This window comes from Corvus hawaiiensis, chromosome 3, assembly GCF_020740725.1.
Source record: "Corvus hawaiiensis isolate bCorHaw1 chromosome 3, bCorHaw1.pri.cur, whole genome shotgun sequence".
NCBI lineage: Eukaryota > Metazoa > Chordata > Aves > Passeriformes > Corvidae > Corvus > Corvus hawaiiensis.
In genome coordinates this window covers 110,958,695-110,976,261 of record NC_063215.1, presented here as the reverse complement: position 1 = coordinate 110,976,261, position 17,567 = coordinate 110,958,695, and the positions used below count along the sequence as shown (strand labels likewise).

General features: G+C 42.1%; 2 protein-coding genes across 4 annotated transcripts in view; one reads left to right on the top strand and one right to left on the bottom strand.

Moving 5' to 3' along the window:
- The window catches only part of SLC1A4 (solute carrier family 1 member 4), an 84,183-nt gene extending 83,811 nt beyond the window's left edge, over window positions 1–372 (bottom strand). The window contains exon 1 of the mRNA XM_048297003.1: window positions 247–372. The gene's annotated coding sequence lies outside the window, so the exon portion shown is untranslated. The remainder of the gene's footprint in view (window positions 1–246) is intronic.
- SERTAD2 (SERTA domain containing 2) overlaps window positions 1–17,567 on the top strand; it is a 79,380-nt gene that overhangs the window by 504 nt on the left and 61,309 nt on the right. The window contains exon 1 of one of the 3 annotated variants that reach the window (XM_048297007.1): window positions 1,357–1,574. The exons of the other annotated variants lie outside the window; for them this stretch is intronic. The gene's annotated coding sequence lies outside the window, so the exon portion shown is untranslated. Of the gene's footprint in view, window positions 1–1,356; window positions 1,575–17,567 lie in introns of those variants that run through there. 3 annotated transcript variants of the gene reach the window in all.

Sequence of the window (17,567 nt, the reverse complement as noted above, 5' to 3'; positions counted from 1 at the left end):
CGCTCGGACTGCAAAAGAAAGGGGGAAAAAAAAATAGATACAACCCCCCCCGGCGTCGTTGCCAACTTCTAACGCGTGTCGTGCTGCCGGTGATTGTAATTTTGGTTTTATTTTGTTCTTTTCCCCGCCCTGGTTGAGGCTGTGGTGATGGTTGACGTGAGGGTATCCCGAAAGCCGCCCGGGTCGAACAACCCCTCCATGCCAGGCTCTGGCCACTGTCCGTCCTGGAAAAGCGGGGAAACCTACCTTTTGTATTTCTAGGTGCCCCATCCTCCTCCCCGCCCTGTCGTTCCTGGATGTTTCGCTGTTACCTGGGCTTCACTTGCCGTGGCAGGAACATGCGTGTTTGGAAGGGGGAAGCCGTGGTCCGCAGCGGGGAGTTTTGATGTCTTGGCTTAATATTGGGAGCGCTTGATGTGAAATGGTTATGCCTCTGTTTCACTGCTATTGATTTTTCTTCCCCCCCCCCCCCCCCCCCCCAATGTATTTTTAGAAACGTGAATGTGGTATATGTTCTCGTGTGCTGTACGTACAGAACAGCTAAAATAAAACAGAGGCATGGAAAACCCCAGCAAATACAGCAATGCTTCCATGCACAGGGCATCCAAAGCCTCAGTACTCTGCTGGGTTTATTTATTAATATTAATTGCTCGATCTTTGTAATTTATATCATATGGAAACTAATTGCTGAATTGAAGGTTTACCAAACCTCGCAGGGCTCCAAAATAATCTTTCTCAGGCATCTGAAAAATAAATCTACTGAACTTTTGTTAAGAGGAAAGGCCAGCATCATTCTGGGAATCCTCCACGTAAAGTTTCTAAAGGCAAGCACTGTTGTAAATAAGTCCTAGTAAAGTATGGCTTTACTCAGTGAGTACTCAAGTTTATGCAGAAGATCAGTGAATTTCTAGAGGAAATTAAATCTTTACAAAGTCTTGTCTAGCTTTTATCTCTAAACAGAGAGAGGGAAACAAAAATCAGCTGTGAGATTGACATCAAATAGAAAAATCAGTCCTTTTCCCAAGGAGTAACTTGCCCAACATAACCTGAAAACTTCCTAAATTTTGCTTTGGGGGGGGGGGGGGGGGGGGGCAGGGTCCTTCAGCTGATCTGTTGACTCAATATGAAGTGGGCCTGTTTCTCCTCTGGAACTAGTTTAGCACCAGTGTAACTTCATTAACAGAGCGGATTTGCATTAATGTGAAGAGTAATCAAGAAACTCACGTTTTCAGAAAGGCCCCTATAGTAATGCCGTGACAAGCCGTGATTCCTTCCCTCATCAGACCCAATTACACCACCCTTACTCACCCTGAGTGGTACTTCACTGCGCAAGTGCTCCCTGCGATGCTTGTGTGACTACTTGTGTACTACAGTGCCAATCCGGGTGAGGTAGAGTGGCGCTTATTTGTTCGTAACTATTTTATTCCTTTGCCTTGAAATGACAATGTGTTGGATAACTATTTTTCCTTGGGCCATGAAGAAAACTTCTGAGGATTAAATGTAAATCTGCTTTGTTAAGTGACCGTTCCAAAAACCCAGTTTAAGACTCCTGTGCTGCCAGGTGAAACGGGCAGGTAAGTTTTTTGTGTGTTTAGCTTTCTCTTGTTGCTATGGAAAGTAGGAAAAAGATTGTTGAAAAATTAATTATCTTGTCCTGAAATTCCTCTGTGCCTGTGGGATTCCATACCTATATGCGATGTCCAAGTTGGAGTTGTTTTTCTAACTCCCCTCTGTCTCTAGAACCGTCCCCACCCCCCAAACATTCACATTGCATTGTTTAAATGTTTGCTGTTGAAATCACTAGCAGAAGGATCAGGCCCTCGGCTGGTCTTCTTTAAAGCAGTTGATAATGACTTGGATGTGATGTTGTAGAAAGATAATATTATCTGGTGTGTCCATAGCTCAGATCCACTGTCTTACTACAATCTCAGAAAAAAGCTCTGTGCTAAGCAGCCTGTAAAGAAAATATGTCTAACAAAGCAGAATTGTCTTCTGCCTTTCTGTATTTATTTATAAATCTCTTGAAAGTTTGCTTGATGCTCTTTCAGAACAAGACAAGATCCCTTCATGTTTGTTTCATGGTTTCACTTCCTTGTATGACTGTGTTCATTGCTAAGCCTTTGTGTCACTGATTGAGATGTTATTGTAATTAACATTAATTATGCAAACTAGATTGTTTTTAGAGGCTCTCCAACTCTGTATTGATACTGTCAACTTGTTTGTTTGTTGAACAAAAATCCACGCATTTCACCGTTCTCAGGGGAAATAGATTAACTGATTCCAACCTAATGTATGCATGGGAAACCATAGCAAAATCAAGGTATATTAGCTCAAATGGCGCATCGAATCTTGATGGATGTGGTGAATAAGTATGGTCGGATCTGAAATACCAAGGCAGGGTAAACAGGGGGAGCAGGAAAGGGGACTCAAGGTACAGTCATTCGGGGAGGGTGTTCACACTGCAGAGTTCCATTACGTTTTTTCCAGATAGACAGTATTAGATTAATTGGGCCAAATTCTGCTGTCCCTAATTGAACAAAACTCTCACTAAAATATACTGGAGCTGTCCTCTTGGTTATGAACTGCTGAATTTGTTTGAGAAACGGAGAAAAACGGCAGTGTTTACTCATTAATTATTTAGGACGTTTTTGATTTTAGACTTGGAGAAGATGTCTTCCTTAAATTTGGTTACAAAGCTGTTCCAGGGTTGCCTTTTTTAAAGAAAAACTTAATAAAAATATATTTGAAATATACATCCCTGTAGCAATGGTAACATTTTATAATTGTTTTTACAATGTTAATTGTAGTGACACTCACAAAAGTCTCCATGTCTGATTCTGAATCACCCTCTTGAAACCCTTCTGAGCTGAGAAGGACTCTAGAATTTCTCCCTAGAACTCATAATTGTTGCAATATTTATATGTTGTATTCTTGTGTACTCTTAGGAAGAAAAAAAATAGAGGTGGGGAGAGTTTAGATGGGAATTGGTTGTTAGAATATCACATCTGAAAATATATGCAGACTGGCAGATTATTCCCTGTTTTAAAAAACAAGTCTCTCTAACTTTCCATTTAAATAAGCAAAATTTGGTTTGCAGTTTGCTTTGGGTAATGAAAAAGAGATTTTTTTTTTTGTTTCTACTTTTGGTGCAGTGGTCCTCTGGAAAGTTAGAAATGGCGCCCTGGGGCTCAGCGAAGTGGAGGGTGTATAATTATATGGGAAGGCTCCATAGCATCAGTGAATTAGCATTAGCAGCTGAGTGAGTTTGTTAAGCTGTAGAGATGGCATTATGGAAATCAATAAAATGCTGATTTCTTTTTCTTATTGCAGATTCCGTGTTAAAAGGAAAAGATGCTATTTGTTTGTCTGCCTTTCATGTAGGCTTGCCAAACCATTAGTTGATTTGCAAAGGCAGGTTTTTCAGTTCAGGCAATCAGTAGTCAGGTTTGTTTTGTTTTGCTTTTTTTAAACTCTTATAAATCTTTATTTATTAGATTGTCTTCCAGAAATCACACTAACGTCCTGGCCTGCAAGCGGCTTCACGTGTGTCTGTTTGTCAGCAGAGACAAGAGGGAAGGTCACTTATTTTTCTTATGACATGCTGGTGTGGCATTGTGTGTTGTAGCCCAAATGTTCTGTGTTCCTGACGTTCCTGTTTCTGCTTTAAATTAAATTCTTCCAAGGGTTTGGAGGGTTCCAATGCGATATACTGAAATCCACAGTCAAAATAAAAGAGAAATAGTGACCTTAACTGTTTTCAGAGGTGGAGGCAGGAGGAATGATATTAAGTACTGTGAGATCTGTAATATGCATTGGCCTTTATTTCTTTGTCTCAAAGCTTCTCCTGCTTTTATACCAGAGAGACAAGTACCCAGATCATTCATCACACTGAGCTCTTACAGAGACATGACAGACCGACAGCCTTATGTTGCACACTGTGGAACGTGTACGATGCATTAGGTTCTGATGATCTATATAAAACATTTTAATTGGGAGGAACTGTAAATGGGAACGGCTGTCTTCTAATCCAAGGGCTTCGCTTTTTCTTCTCTCCTTCCCGACTGAAATTAAACTTAAGTTCACAATCAAATCATTCTGCTTTAATGTAGATGTATGCTGTGACTCTTGATGAAATGATTTATTCATGCTAAGATACACTCAGGACTTTGGGGGACCCCCTCTGCCTTCGTGGTGGATGCTAATTTGATGGACTTTCTGGAACTAGGAAAGTCCAACCCTGTGGCTTCTTCAAGGATGCTGCAGCGAACATCTGTTTTGTGACATGTGAGCAGCCTATGTGACAGAGTTCAGGTATTGTGAGGCTTGTGGAGCACGTTCTTGTATGAAGAGAAACAGTTCAAAATGCTGGGGGTGTGATGCAGAAAACATTAAAGGTCGGCAACTTGGAAAATTAATGCTGTGGTTCATGTTGGTATTTCAGAGGGAATTCTGATGGAGGCGTGGTCCCAGCGAAGGTAAACTCACCGGTCCAGCCACACAGATAAAATAGCAGCCTTACTCTTATCTCTTTGGTAACCCAAACCTGGTTGCTGATAAACTGGAAAATTATGTTTATAGTTTCCCTATGCTTTGTTTCTGCTAATCTCTAATTAAGTAGATCCAGGGAAGGCCAGCATGGTGCTTTTACTGCTCAACTACAGCTTGGAAATGACACTCTGCTTTCTAATGATTACAAGCAGGTGAAGTGACAGGAAGGGCAGAGATGTTGGAGTAATGTGATATGCAATTAAATTCCTGATTCTCTAAAATATTTACCCATATCTGTAGTGATCCACAGTACTTCATATCTGGCATTGGCCATGTGTGTCTGGTTAAAGACAGTTAAAAAGCACAGAAATGGGGGGGGGGGGTGGGGGGGGGGGTGGGGGAGGGAGGGAGGGGAAGAAAAAAGGATGAAAAGATCTTAGCTGAACCAGAACAAAACCTCTTTAGCTCCTACTATTTGAAATAGGGAGGAATCCCAAGAAATAACAAGGGTAAAGTCTCTCACAACTGCCAAATTACTGTAGTGATTGTGACTCTGAAAAAGCAGGTTCTATCTAGAGAAGCAATTGTAGTTACTCTGTGGTCTTGTTATAAAACTTGCTAATGTGGTTAAAGCCACACTTCTGAGAACAAGTGCATTGAGAGCTTGGATTCTTTTTCTTAAAAATGTGGAAGTCTATATTCATATATTTTCTAGGGGGCAGGATAAAATACTGCTTGTTGGATTACCCAATTTCAATATTGTTATTAAAAAAAACCCACACCCTGTTTTCCACCCGTCAAATGAAGTCAGATATTCCTGTGGATGCCTTTTTCTCTTTTCTCTTTTTTTGTTGTTTCCTTCCTTCCTTCTAAGAACCTTTTAATCATCTGCTTTTCTTCTTTCTGTCCTACTGAATTCCTTTCTTCTTGTTGTTTTGATTCCCTCCACTTCTTTCTAGATAAATTTTTTTTCCAACTTGTTATTGTTCCTTCTAGTCTTAATCAACTACCAATGTTGCTGCTTGCCTATAGAACCACAAGGTTCATGTCGAGGTGTGTCCTGCCAATAATATTTAGCATCCTCTGTCCTTGGCAAGGAAAAGGTTTACCACTGTCCGATGGAAAACGTGAAGGGAGAGCCTGTCGGAGGTGTGACTTGAATTGGTGCAGTCATCTAGAAGGAGTCAGGGCCACAGCCACGAATACCCAGGTGCCATCAGCTTCAGCCATGTGCCCTGTGCTGTAGCAAAGCAGGTTTTTTGCTTCTTCTATCCTTTGCAGAGCTCACTTTTTTTTAGTTTGTTTTCCTGCTTCTACTTATTTGGCTGTCTTTTCTGTTTTAGTCTTTTCTCATCTTTAATAAGTAATAGCTACCAATGACCTCTCAAACTGTGTCACAGGGGCGTTAAGGCTAGTGTGTTTTCCCTCATCCTGTACTGGAATATTTGGCTGTTGCCAAAGAAATTGAGGTCAGAATCAGGGTGTCTTGAGTACCATGCACCAAAAGAATATGTACATATGTGTTGAAGATACCAAAATACTCTTAAAAAAAAATCAAACAAGACTTGTAAAGTTCAAAAAGCTAATATCTGTTTCGAGATGCAGTGTGAGAACTAAAGTATAAAATGAGATAGGTAAAAATGCAGCCTTTTTAAGAGAACCTTTAAACTATTAAACCTTTTTAAAGGAACACATCAATTCTTTGCTGAACCTTGTCAATTGAAGGAAGGTAAGCAGTCCTTACTGTGAGAGGGAACAAATCTGATAGTAAACTTTCTAAACAGAGCTGAGGTCTTTAGGCCTGATGTCAAGTGAAGGAAGTAGTGACGGATATGCAATGGGAAAATGCCCAGGAACAGGCATTCAGCCAATCCAAGGAGGCTGTTTTAACTGTCCTTTGATTTGGATATTCTTAATTTATTCTGCTTTCAGATATTTCAGTGCAAATTCTAGAAAAGGCAGTTTCTGTCTTTTTGGATTGGCAGGTTTTTGTAGCATGCCTACGTTGAAAAATCCAAAAGAAGGGGCAGGTAAAAAAGTAAAGCTCAGGTATAGTTTTCTTCTGTCCCTCCTGCCGTGTTCAAAATTATATCTCATCTTGTTCTTATCCTTGTTCAGGATAAAAGCTGTGATAATCCATTTCCTTTGCTGTGATAATCCCTTCCCCAAATGTCCTGGTAGCATAATTTGATTGTGGTGCTTGGACAGCTATCATATCACTCCTACAAAGCAACAGTAATAGTTGTTACAAACAACAATATAATCCAAGAAATCCAGAGTTAAAGTGCTTACAGCAGTGACTAATTGCATGCTAGAGAGTATTACTGTATCTTCTGATTGATGTCCCTCATTGGCCAAGACAGACTTGCAGATGAGTTCTTAACGTATTATTTAACAAGATGGTAGTGCTCTGTGTTTAAATTGCTTGTTGTTGTGGGTTTTTTTATTGTCCCTCCCCAGTGTGGGGTTCAGAACCTCCTTATTACTTTTATGGGAAAGCCACAGATCCAGATTCCTTCTGGAACTATTACAGCATGAGGGAACAAATTGTGTAGGGATTTTTTTCAGGAGCTACTAAAGTAGCCTGTGCTCCTTACTGAAGAAAAGTTAAGAATCCTTGTAATTGCTGGGGCTTTTGTGTGGTTTTTGTTTTCTTTTTTGTTTTTCCTTTGCCTTTCTTTCCCACTTGAACCCTGATTCTGAAGGAGCTGGAACAATTACCCAGCCTATCTTACATCTTCCCATTCAGAAGAGGGTGGAGTGGGAAAGAAGGTCTGCATTGGACTTCAGATATTCTCTCTAGCCCCTTTGCCACCCCTAAGTTACACTACTTCAACCAGAAAAACAGCAGAGGGAAAGTTCTTGCTGGTACAGTTTTTCCTGGCTTTAATGAGAGATTTTTACAAAGAGAGGAAACAGTGTAGGTGAATGCATCCAGCACCCTTTAGGAAAGGGTCACCACCACAGGGATGCTGCTGAAAAAGGATGCCAAATCCTCCCAGACTCTGTACCAGGCTCTTTGAAAGGCTCCTGTGAAATAAAGAAGCTGTATAGCCAGTGTGCATGTATATTTCTGAAGGTAATGCTGGATTTCTGCCATATCACAAACCTGATTAGAATAATTTATAATAAAAAATGAGGCATGGATTCCAGAAATGGATAATGTGGTGGGGGAAAGAGGGAGGTAAGTAGCAGAGAAAGTAAATCTGAAGGTTTTCCTGGACTGCGGATGCATCCCAAAGTGTGGCTTTACTGCAAGTGTCTGTAGGAAGAAACAACAGTCCTAATTTTTGATGTCAGAGATGACTGTTACATGGTTGCCTTAATATACATACTGTGCACTGCTGTTTGTTTATTTATTTGCAGTAGGACTTGGGGTATTTCAGGTACTTTCCAGGTGCTTACAGATAATTTCTGCTCCAAGGACTTCACAAATCAAGAGAGGCCAGAGGAAAGTAAATGGGCGGGAATTTAGTACTGAGAAGCAGAACGAGATTCTCGGGAGGCAGGGCCCTTGAGAGGAGTGCGAGTGTGTGGCAGAGGTGCTGTGCAGGTAAGGTGGGGAGGAGGATACCTGCAGTGGTCTTCAGGAAAGAAACAGGTACTTGGTGTGTCTGGAAAGAAGAGAGATCCTTTTACTTTGCTTCTGCATTGCAAGTCAGCCTGTGGTCAGTTTAGAGCTCCCAACTCCCGATCCCTCTCTTGGATCCTTTCCACTGCATTTGTCATTGTGTGATGTGGTGGCTTTGTAAGTGAAGCTACTCTGTCATGTTCTGTGCAGAGAAGTGCTGTGAGAATGGGAAAGCAGGGGAATGAGGCACATGAGGTGTGTGCATGCAATATGAGGCTTGGCATGGCCAGGGAGAAGTAGCATTGGGGTTTTGCACAAGCATTCTTTGGGTCACGAAGTGTCATCATCTTCAGTTCAATTTTTTTGCTGTGATTAAGGCCCTGAGCATGCCTGTAATGCAAAACAGAAAACATAAAGAAAATGTTTTCTCTTCAGCCATCATTCTAGCACGCTTATGTGTGTATGAATCATTCCTCCTCCATCTGGAAGGATGAGATGCAGAGCTCTTTTCTAAGGAGGTATCTAAAGTACATCCTCATAGCAGCCAGCAATTGGCATGACAAAAGGTTTATAGCAAGTGGCTGGCACTTTTCCCATCCATCTTGCCACTGGAAACATAATGCTTTTGCAATGTGCTTGTTCTTCAGGCACCAGTGTGCAGAGCCAGTCCTTGGGACATGCAAACGGAGCAGTTGCATGTTGTTCGCTTTTGTTCGCGGCACCTCCTCACCAGCCCAAAAACTGGGAAGAGGGAATAACACCGATAAACTGTTTTCCTTTATTTAAGCATGACGTGGAGTGGATGGGAACAGTGGAACATCCCCAGGTGTGGGAAGATGGGCAGCATGGCATCTGGCACTGCCGGTGTAACATCAAGTGTGGGGGAAGACTTTGTTTTGCTTCTTGTATGCTTTGCACAGAACAAGGAAAAATTTAGTAGTATTGAGTGCACAAGGAAAAAGGTCTGATTTTTAAAAATGTCATCTGTTGCCCATGTAAACTATCTTGTAGGCATTCTGTCTTTCACTCAATTTGCAAGAAGGCCAAGGCCCTGAACCAATTAACTTAGTCTTAAGTGTTCCTGTGATGTCAAGAAAGGGTTTTATTGTGCTTTTTTTTGTAGAGGAGTGTTTAATGTGGTGTCAGAACAGGCAGTAGAAAGAAGGGCCCCTTAATCTCAGTGCTCTGCTTTAACAACTCTATTGTTACCTTTCTCTTTTGCTGACCATGACTGGGAGTGTCCTTGTCTTACAGCAGTGGCCAGCTCTGTATGTAGTTCAAACCTAAATGCAGAAACTGGATGTTCTTCTGCTGAAGCTCCTTGAGGCACTCTTGAAACTCACCAAATGCATGCCCATGGGATTGGACATGTCTTTGCTGCTTCCTTCTTTGGAAAGGTGGTTGGAGATGAAGTAGAGGAGAGTCCAGGATTCATTGCCTGCCCTCAGGATCTTTGGTGTAGTAATGAGCTTGTATTTTGGACCAGTTGTTCTCAGAGCTGGGACCAGTGGCTTTTCCTCCCTGGGGCGTGCCTCTGCAAACAGGAAGAGCCTCTCTGCTCCCCATTCCTGCTCTGCTTTTTAACCAGTGTCTGTTCAGCAAGGCAGGCTCATATTTCTGCTGTGGGAGCTGAGAGTCATCTCTCCATCTCGCACAGGATAGTCTGGAGGTTTAGGGCACTGCTCCTGCGAGGCCTCAGCCGACTTGGATCGCAGTCGGAATGGCAGGGAGGAAATCATCAGTCTGCCTTACTGGAGAGTGCTAAGTCCTGCTCTGCTGCATGGAGAATGCAGGCTGCTTAGTGCCTTGTATATGAAGCACTTCAGCTTTTTGGAGGACGGGTTGCTGTCTTAGTGCATGGACACAGAAACCTCCTTTCTGCTTCTTTGCAAAGGGTAGGTTTAAGATGCAGCCCTGTTCTTGGCATCTCTTATGAGCTGACTCTACATAGTGACATGCTGACCCCAGGAGTTCAAAGTACTGTCCTGTTCCCTGGTGTACTTTGGGTTTGGGATAGAGGGAGGTGGCTGGTGTGTGTGTAGGCTTTCTGCAGCAGGGCTTCTGTTCTGAGGTGAAAACAGCTGCACCCCTTTCCTTGTGAGCTGTTGTGGCTGCAGGCCAGGCTGCAGACTGTGAAACCCTCCCGTGCCACTGAAGCTGAACACTGTGTTTGTCTGCTGCCTCCCAAAGTGCTTTTGGGGGGGCTGCTCTGGATCTGGGATATGAAACGTTGTCTTGGAAAGCCACTCTGCCCTGGAGAGTGAAATACTCTTGCATATTAGGGCACGGTGTTGGAGTTTGTATCTGGGGAGAGCTTTTCTTTTACTATGTCTCAAGCTTGTGTGTTTATCATTTTTCTGATACATGAATGCCCAGAGAAGACCCTTCAGGCAAGGATGCTTTGTTACTTTCTTTAGCTTCATAATTGCTGTTTGTACTATAGTGCAATAAACACAATTAGCATTTTTGGCTTATTTCAGGGTGTGTGCTTGCATGTGAAAAAGACTGGATATGTTAACTCTGCCATCTTTCTTACCTGTGCCTGAGATATTATCTGATTATGATCTTTCCTGATACATAACAGCTATGGAAAGGAAATAACACTCCCTTATACTTTTGGAAACGTTTCAGTAGCTTGACTTCAGTATCCAGTACAGTGGTAACAGGGGTGAGTGGTGTTACATTCAGTCTCTTGCTTTGAAAACTGGCTTCTGTATCCTGCAGAGCACGGTCAGCAGGTGGGGGATGTTCATATTGCACACTTCACCTGCAGTGTCCAATTGGAATGTGCTCCATGTGTGTAAATTCAGCTCTGCTTTTCTCTGTGTCATGGGTCAGAGTTTACAGTCTGGGGACCCCTGAGGCAGAAGAATTGCTCTGCCATGTGTGTATGAGTATGCTCATCAGGTGTATTTTGTCCTGTAAAGTGTTCAGTATTTTCTAGCCCGAGTCAGCTGTGGGTATTTCCACTTGTTGAGAGGCTGAATACCAGGTTCTCATGACCTAAATTGTGCCTAAGGCTCTGTGCTTGAAAGCCACGAGTCAGATGGAAGGAAATAAAAGATACAGTGACTTGGGTGCAGTTTAGGACATGTGAATCTGGCTCCTCCTCTCCTCAAATACCAGTGTGCCAGAAGCATCTGATGTAGGAAGCTGCTAGGAACAGGGCAGGCCAGTGACCGTCTTTCACTTTCCAAAGTATTTCTAAACATCCCAAACTAAACTTCCCACCTTTAACCAATTTGAATTCTCAAGCCAATCCTTTCAATGTCAGGCAGAGCAAAGAACCTGATCCAAGCAGCGCTGCTTATTCCTGGAAAAGGTCCTAACATCTCACTTTACCCTCTGGAGGATAACTGGAGGGGTGGGGGAGAGGCCTGGAGCTGTGCTGGTACGTGTTGTTTTCTGCCTCCTGGGATTTTTGATGTTGTGTGCATTTTTTTGTTTTTCCATCTTATACAAAATCTGGAAGCTTGTGTTGCAGCTGTGGCCTAGAAGGAGTAGTCAATGCTCTGTGATCCAGTAGCACCAGATAGACCTGGTGATGAATGAGGGAGAATTTGGGGCTCTCAGACAGGGATGCTGAGGTTGCTTTGCAGCCTTCTGAGCATGCTGAGCTGTGGGGGTCTGAGCCCTCTCAGGCTTGCTTGTGGCCACAAAGAGTGTGATCTCTCACTATGTTGGCCCTGGTAATCTCTGACTATCAGTCATCCTCTTCTCGTTTGGAAGAACTTTGACTTAATGAGAGATACATCAGCTTGAGTAATTTCTATTTGAAGATATTAAGCTCAGTGAATACTGAGGAATATCATATCCTAAGCTTTTGAGCACTTCTGAGTGTAATGCAGTGCTCTTCTTGGAATGATTTGTTTCAACTATAGGGCCAGTTTAAATAGAACTATTTAAGTATATGTTGCTGTTCATCATACATCAAAAAGTGAAGTTCAGTGAATAATGAGTTACCACAGGGCACCGTAATGAGATAAGAACTCGTCACAGCTTTGCGGTAAGTGGCAATGTCATTAAAAGAAAAAAAGGCTTTTTGTCTATAAGCTTAATTGGAAAAGCCAGAAATCTTGAGTGGAGATTTTTAGCAGGCTGACCAACTGAAATATATTTTAATAAGAGCAAATTTATGTGTGTAGAGGGTGTCCAAGATTTTGATTGCTGCATGAGACACATGGCTTTGGGATATTTTCCTAGGTATGCCTTTTGTGTAGATAAGTTACAGTACCTGATTTCTGGTCCTGGAGGGAAAATGTACTACCTTATTATTGAGCAGCTTCCCAAGATGCAGCAATTGTCATTAAAACTCAGCAGTAGACCACGGAGCTGTATTTGGCAGGTGGGGACTTTTTTTTCCCTAAACTTTTAATGGCAATGACTTGCAGTTATGTCATGCTGTAGTTTTAAAGTATGCAAGGCAGTTTGACTCATTTATGTTCTCATTCGGGTTTCTAATGTGCACACAGAAGCAGCTGCTTTCTGGGATTGCTGATAATATGGAATATGGTGAGGATGGCCAGCCCTTGCTGCGTACAGGGATATTGGGCACTCACTCTTTCACTGAGTTTTGTAGCAAAGCCACTATGCTCGAATTTCCCTGTCTGCAGAATGTGGCTCCACCCTGCAGTTTATAAAAAATTTTAAATAAAAATTTTTAAGAGGAATGATATGCAAGATCCATGTCACTTTTCTTCCCTTTGTGGTGCTTACTTTAAGTTATTGCTTTTTAGCAAGTAGAATCATTGTCCTGCTGTGGTCTCGGGGATAGTTAGCAGGACACCACAATCTGCCCATCTGCAGCAGCTCTGCTGGAAGGGTCTCATCTGCAGGAGCCCTTGTTTGCTCTTAAGGATGAAATGCAATTGAGCATCTGGTGAAGTCTGCTTATGGTAGAAATTAGCTATAAATATATACCTGGGGATTTTTTAATCATTAGTCTTAAATTGATTATTTCCTACCAGTTGTAGGACTCCAAAGAACTGCTTTTTCTTCCATAAGAAAAATACCAGTTCGGTGGGCAAATGCAATGCTACAGGTAAGATGTGGCAACAATAGTGCATGAAGAGCAGTGTGAGGAAAACGACAACTTCCTGCTCTGTGATGTCTGATTTTTTTTCTCCCCCTAATTACATGGAGTTGGAAGAATGAGCTGGTAGGATATGAATGTTGCCATCCAATTATAAGAGTTGTGGTCATGGGTGCCATGCAAGTATGAAGCTTCAAGAGACTATAATGTGTTTTGGGGGCAGACCAGGAATAATTCGGGCCTGCATATGGCTTTTTCTGATAGAAAGGTAAGTTGAGGGAATGTCTGCAAAGCTAGTGCCCAAAGCTGGAATCGTGCTCCCTATTCCAGTTAAACCAATATGTAAACAAACCAGTTCACTTGATGTTCCCATTAATTTGGACTGCTTACCTTTCCAGTTTTTCTAGCTTGTGATTTGAGCAAAATGAGCCAGTAGGAAAAATGACAGTCTGAAACTGGCTTGGCTTGTCTCTGGCTCTCCCCAGAAAGCCAGTTCCTTTTCTACCACCAAAATAGGGCCTGGCTCCATAGCTATTGTTTAGGACACCTGAGACAGCAAGATCATCTGCCACTGCCTAGAAAAGGGGACAGCAAGGGAAAACTTTCAATCCTTTGCCAGCTCCTTCTGCATCTCTCTACCTCTCTCATCTCTCTCTAAGGCCTTTCTCCACTCTACAAATGGTGTAGCAGCTGTGGCTTGAATATCCCTGGGGCTTTCCCCTCACTCTGGGCTATTTAACTGTGTCCAGCCCTGGCCCCTCTACAGGCACAGGCAGCAGAAGCTGTGTGTGGGGCCAGTGTCACGTCTGCGCCGAGCACGCTGCTCTGACAGCCCTGCTCTGCCTGTGCCTCCTTCCAGCATGGACACACTGCACAAAGCGGGCTGACCTCTGGGAAGACAAGTTGTGCCATTTTTCTGACTTGGGACCTTCAGGCCTGCGATGACCTTGACCCTCTTGTCCCTGAAGAAGGGAATACTCGAAGAAGCCTTTTCTTTTTAATGGGCAACCAAAACTTGGGTTACTGAGGGATCTCTGGGACCAGTTGAAGTAGGTTTTCTCAGTGGGTGTGTGTGTGAGGGGGAGTGGCAAGGAGAAGGAGACTGGATACTCAGCACAACATTTGATTTGATTGTGTAACTCCACTGCAGTATGCTCATGAGGTGTGTTTCTGACTTCACCAAGAATCACTGAAGGTGCAAAGCCCCTCTGTGTCCTCTGTGTTCCAGGAAGTCCAGATAAGCTTCTGGCTAAGCAGTCAACAAGTCCACAGAGTCCCTTTGGTGTTTCGATGCCTGTGGAAAGAGTAGTTGGCAGTAGAAGTAATTTTCTGGCTTTTGTTGCTGACTGTGACCAAAAAAAAGTCAGCTTTCTTAACCTGTGATGATGCCAAGGCTGTGTGCAGGCTGGAGAATGCAGCCAGTGGTCTTTCCCTGGTGCCTTGGGTCTTTCGAAAGAGATTTTATTGGTACTAAAGTACACCTTAACCTTCCATGGGATCTGGTTGAATTCAGAGGTCTGTAGCTGAGATTGAGGCCTTCCTTCCACTCAGACTCACTTCACCATCAATTTTTATATGGCTCTGCATAGTGCAATAGTAGAGATTTTGATGTTCTATATTCTCACACATCACTCCATGCTTTGGTATGCTGCCTGTGTATTAGTGGATCCAGTTGGAATGCTTGCCTACCAAAAGTGTTTCCTTTTTTCTCTTGATATTGCTAGAAGCCATTCTCAAGTGCATTTTGCCAGACAAAATAAAATGAAACCTGTGAATCCCAAACCCCAAGATTTACTGTAGGCTCCAGGGGAAGAAATGAAGCAGATTGCAAACTCTCAGAAAATTCCTCCTCTCTGTGAGGAATATGACCCAGGAAAGGGCTGTTCTTGCTTCTTTAGAGAGAACAAGAGATCAGCTGAGACCATTTTCTCTAGCTTTATGTAGCAGTGTAAAAATAATTCATGGGAATTTTATTTTTGACTAGTTAGCAAGTTGAGGAGTAGCAATGGAAGTGATTAGAGCTGTGATTAACTGTGTTGCTTTTGATCTTGTGGCTGAATCAAAAATGTGGATCGGCTTGACCTGAAACATGAAAATTTCTTCTGCTAACATGAAAAATTAAGACTTGGGGTAATCCTAAACCCAAGTATTTTGGATTGCCTGAAGTTCTTTAGGTTAAAGAGTGATTGAAAACAGTTTTCTAGTTTCAGGGAAACAAGAATCTTAATGGCTGTTCATTGAATTCAAATTGATTTCAGTCCTCATGAATCCGTGTTTCGCTGAATATAAAATGGGAGAGGGAAACAGAGCTGCAGACCCGCAGAGTCTCTCCTGTATCATGAGAATGCAATCACAACTGTTCAGCTCCCTTATTTATACCAGTGCTGTGCACACCTCTGAAATAGTTCTCCAGACTAAAAAATGTCCCAGCATTGATAACAGACAAAACTGAAAGTCAGTCACAGTGAGAAGCAGAGCTTTTTGTTATTCCAGAGAGCAGTGTGCATGCAGAAGGCAAGTGACAATTATTCCCTAATGAAAAAGCAGCAAAATTGCCGAAGAGCACAGCTGAACAAAGGTCAAACTGCAGTCTGAATGGAGACAGAGGCTAAACCTATTTGCAATACATGCAGAGTGCAGTATAAAATGTAGGTGGCCGGCCCAAGGAGTATTACCATGCATAGATAATACATGTATGTGAAGATAATGCATCATACATACATGTAGATAATGCAGTCATACATTTTGAAAGCCTGTCATCGGAACAAATTGCAAAGCACAGAATGCACACAGGAGCTCAAAAAGATGTAGCTGCAGAACATAATACCAAGATCACCACAGAAACAGAGCATTTTTTCAAGAAGACAAGAGGCATGTCAAGGAATAGAGGATTAAGGAAGCTGTGTGAGATGCTGATACAGGTCCTGGCATCCCAACAGTGTGTATGATCCATGCTGCATCCCCCTTTTCCCTGAGACATGAAGCAAAAGGTGAAAGTGTTAAACGTAAGGGTTGACAATTCAATGTAGTTATCAAGCAAGTTATTAGCACATGGTTCTGGTGTACAGAAATAAATGCTATTTTGAACAGCTCTCTTTATACAGGAGGTCTAGATGAGGCCACCTTGAGAGTGTGGTTACATGGGGAAGGTACAGAGATGAGGAGGCTTCCAAAAGAGGAAATCGTGTCTAGACTTCAAAATGCCAGTTCTCAGTTTTGTTTTAGGTGGTAATATCCTGTCTGGTATCTTTGAGGAGAAATAATTGAGAGGAAACAGTCAGTAACATGTAAGGAGGTGCTATGTATCATTTCAGAGTAAAAGTTCCCAAACTTTTATATTGAAAATTGTCACCAACCCTCAAAGTTTGTCACACTAGAAAGGCAGTATGTATTTTATTGTCTGATAGAGTATCAGTTTAATAGCACTGGCCAGCAGTGATGGAAAGTGTTCTTATGAAGGCTGTCTGCAAGGTCTTGACTAACTTGCATGCTGTAGTCAGTGTGCCTTCTTCATATATTTTTATGTTAAAGGTTAAGTATATTGGTTTCTTTCATGTTTTAGCTGTCTTGGGGGTTGGAATGGATATGCCAATTCTCAGCTTGGTGTTTTTATAGGTAACTTGATAAATGTAGGTAAAATATAGAACATTGGACCTACAGAGTAAAGTTCACTGTTTCTGGTAGTTCAAATTAAGTTTCCCCAGTTTTGCATATTTTCTGTGTGTACTGTGCCTCTGATGTTGAGAGGGGGGATCTCAAATTCAGTACTTCCCTAAACGAAGAGGAAAACAATTATTTATGTTGTTTGTGGTTAACCTACAGAGCAGTATTAATGGTCTGTAAAACCTCTTCAGATAATTGACTCAATAGAAACTTCTGAAAAACTATTTAAACTTGAAAGAAAAGTTCCATGGGAAGACAGGACAAGACAGAGTTAAAATCATCAGGAGGGTGAGTTTGTGTGTAGATGAAGATCCTCTTGTAATGCATTCGTTGGAAATAAGAAGGCAGAGGAGTGTTTATTTAGGTGCTAAGGGGAAGAAGCCATTAAGTAGAACCAAAAATCTTCAGTACAGTTAATTCTTTCACTCAGATGACAGTGGCAGTCCACGCTTGGTTGCAAATACTGGAAACTTCACCTGAGGTGCCAGTAATTGCTTTTTGTATTCCTCAAATTCAAATAAGCTGGAGTGTTTTCCCAGGCAAAAATGACAGCGTAATACTTAAAACTCGAAATGGAACCTTACAGCCATTGAGATAATTATATCTGTAGCATATAAAAGTTGTGCTTGAAAACAGGATTTGATGCCATTGTGTAATGTGTCCCTTTACAGAGAATAATCTAAATGAACAAAAGTTACAAAAAAGTCACACATGGTTGGATTTCTTTTTTTTTTTTTTTTCCCCCCTCTGGACTATTAATGACTTAGAATATCTTGATACAGAAAATGCAATTAAGTAATTGTACTTATACCT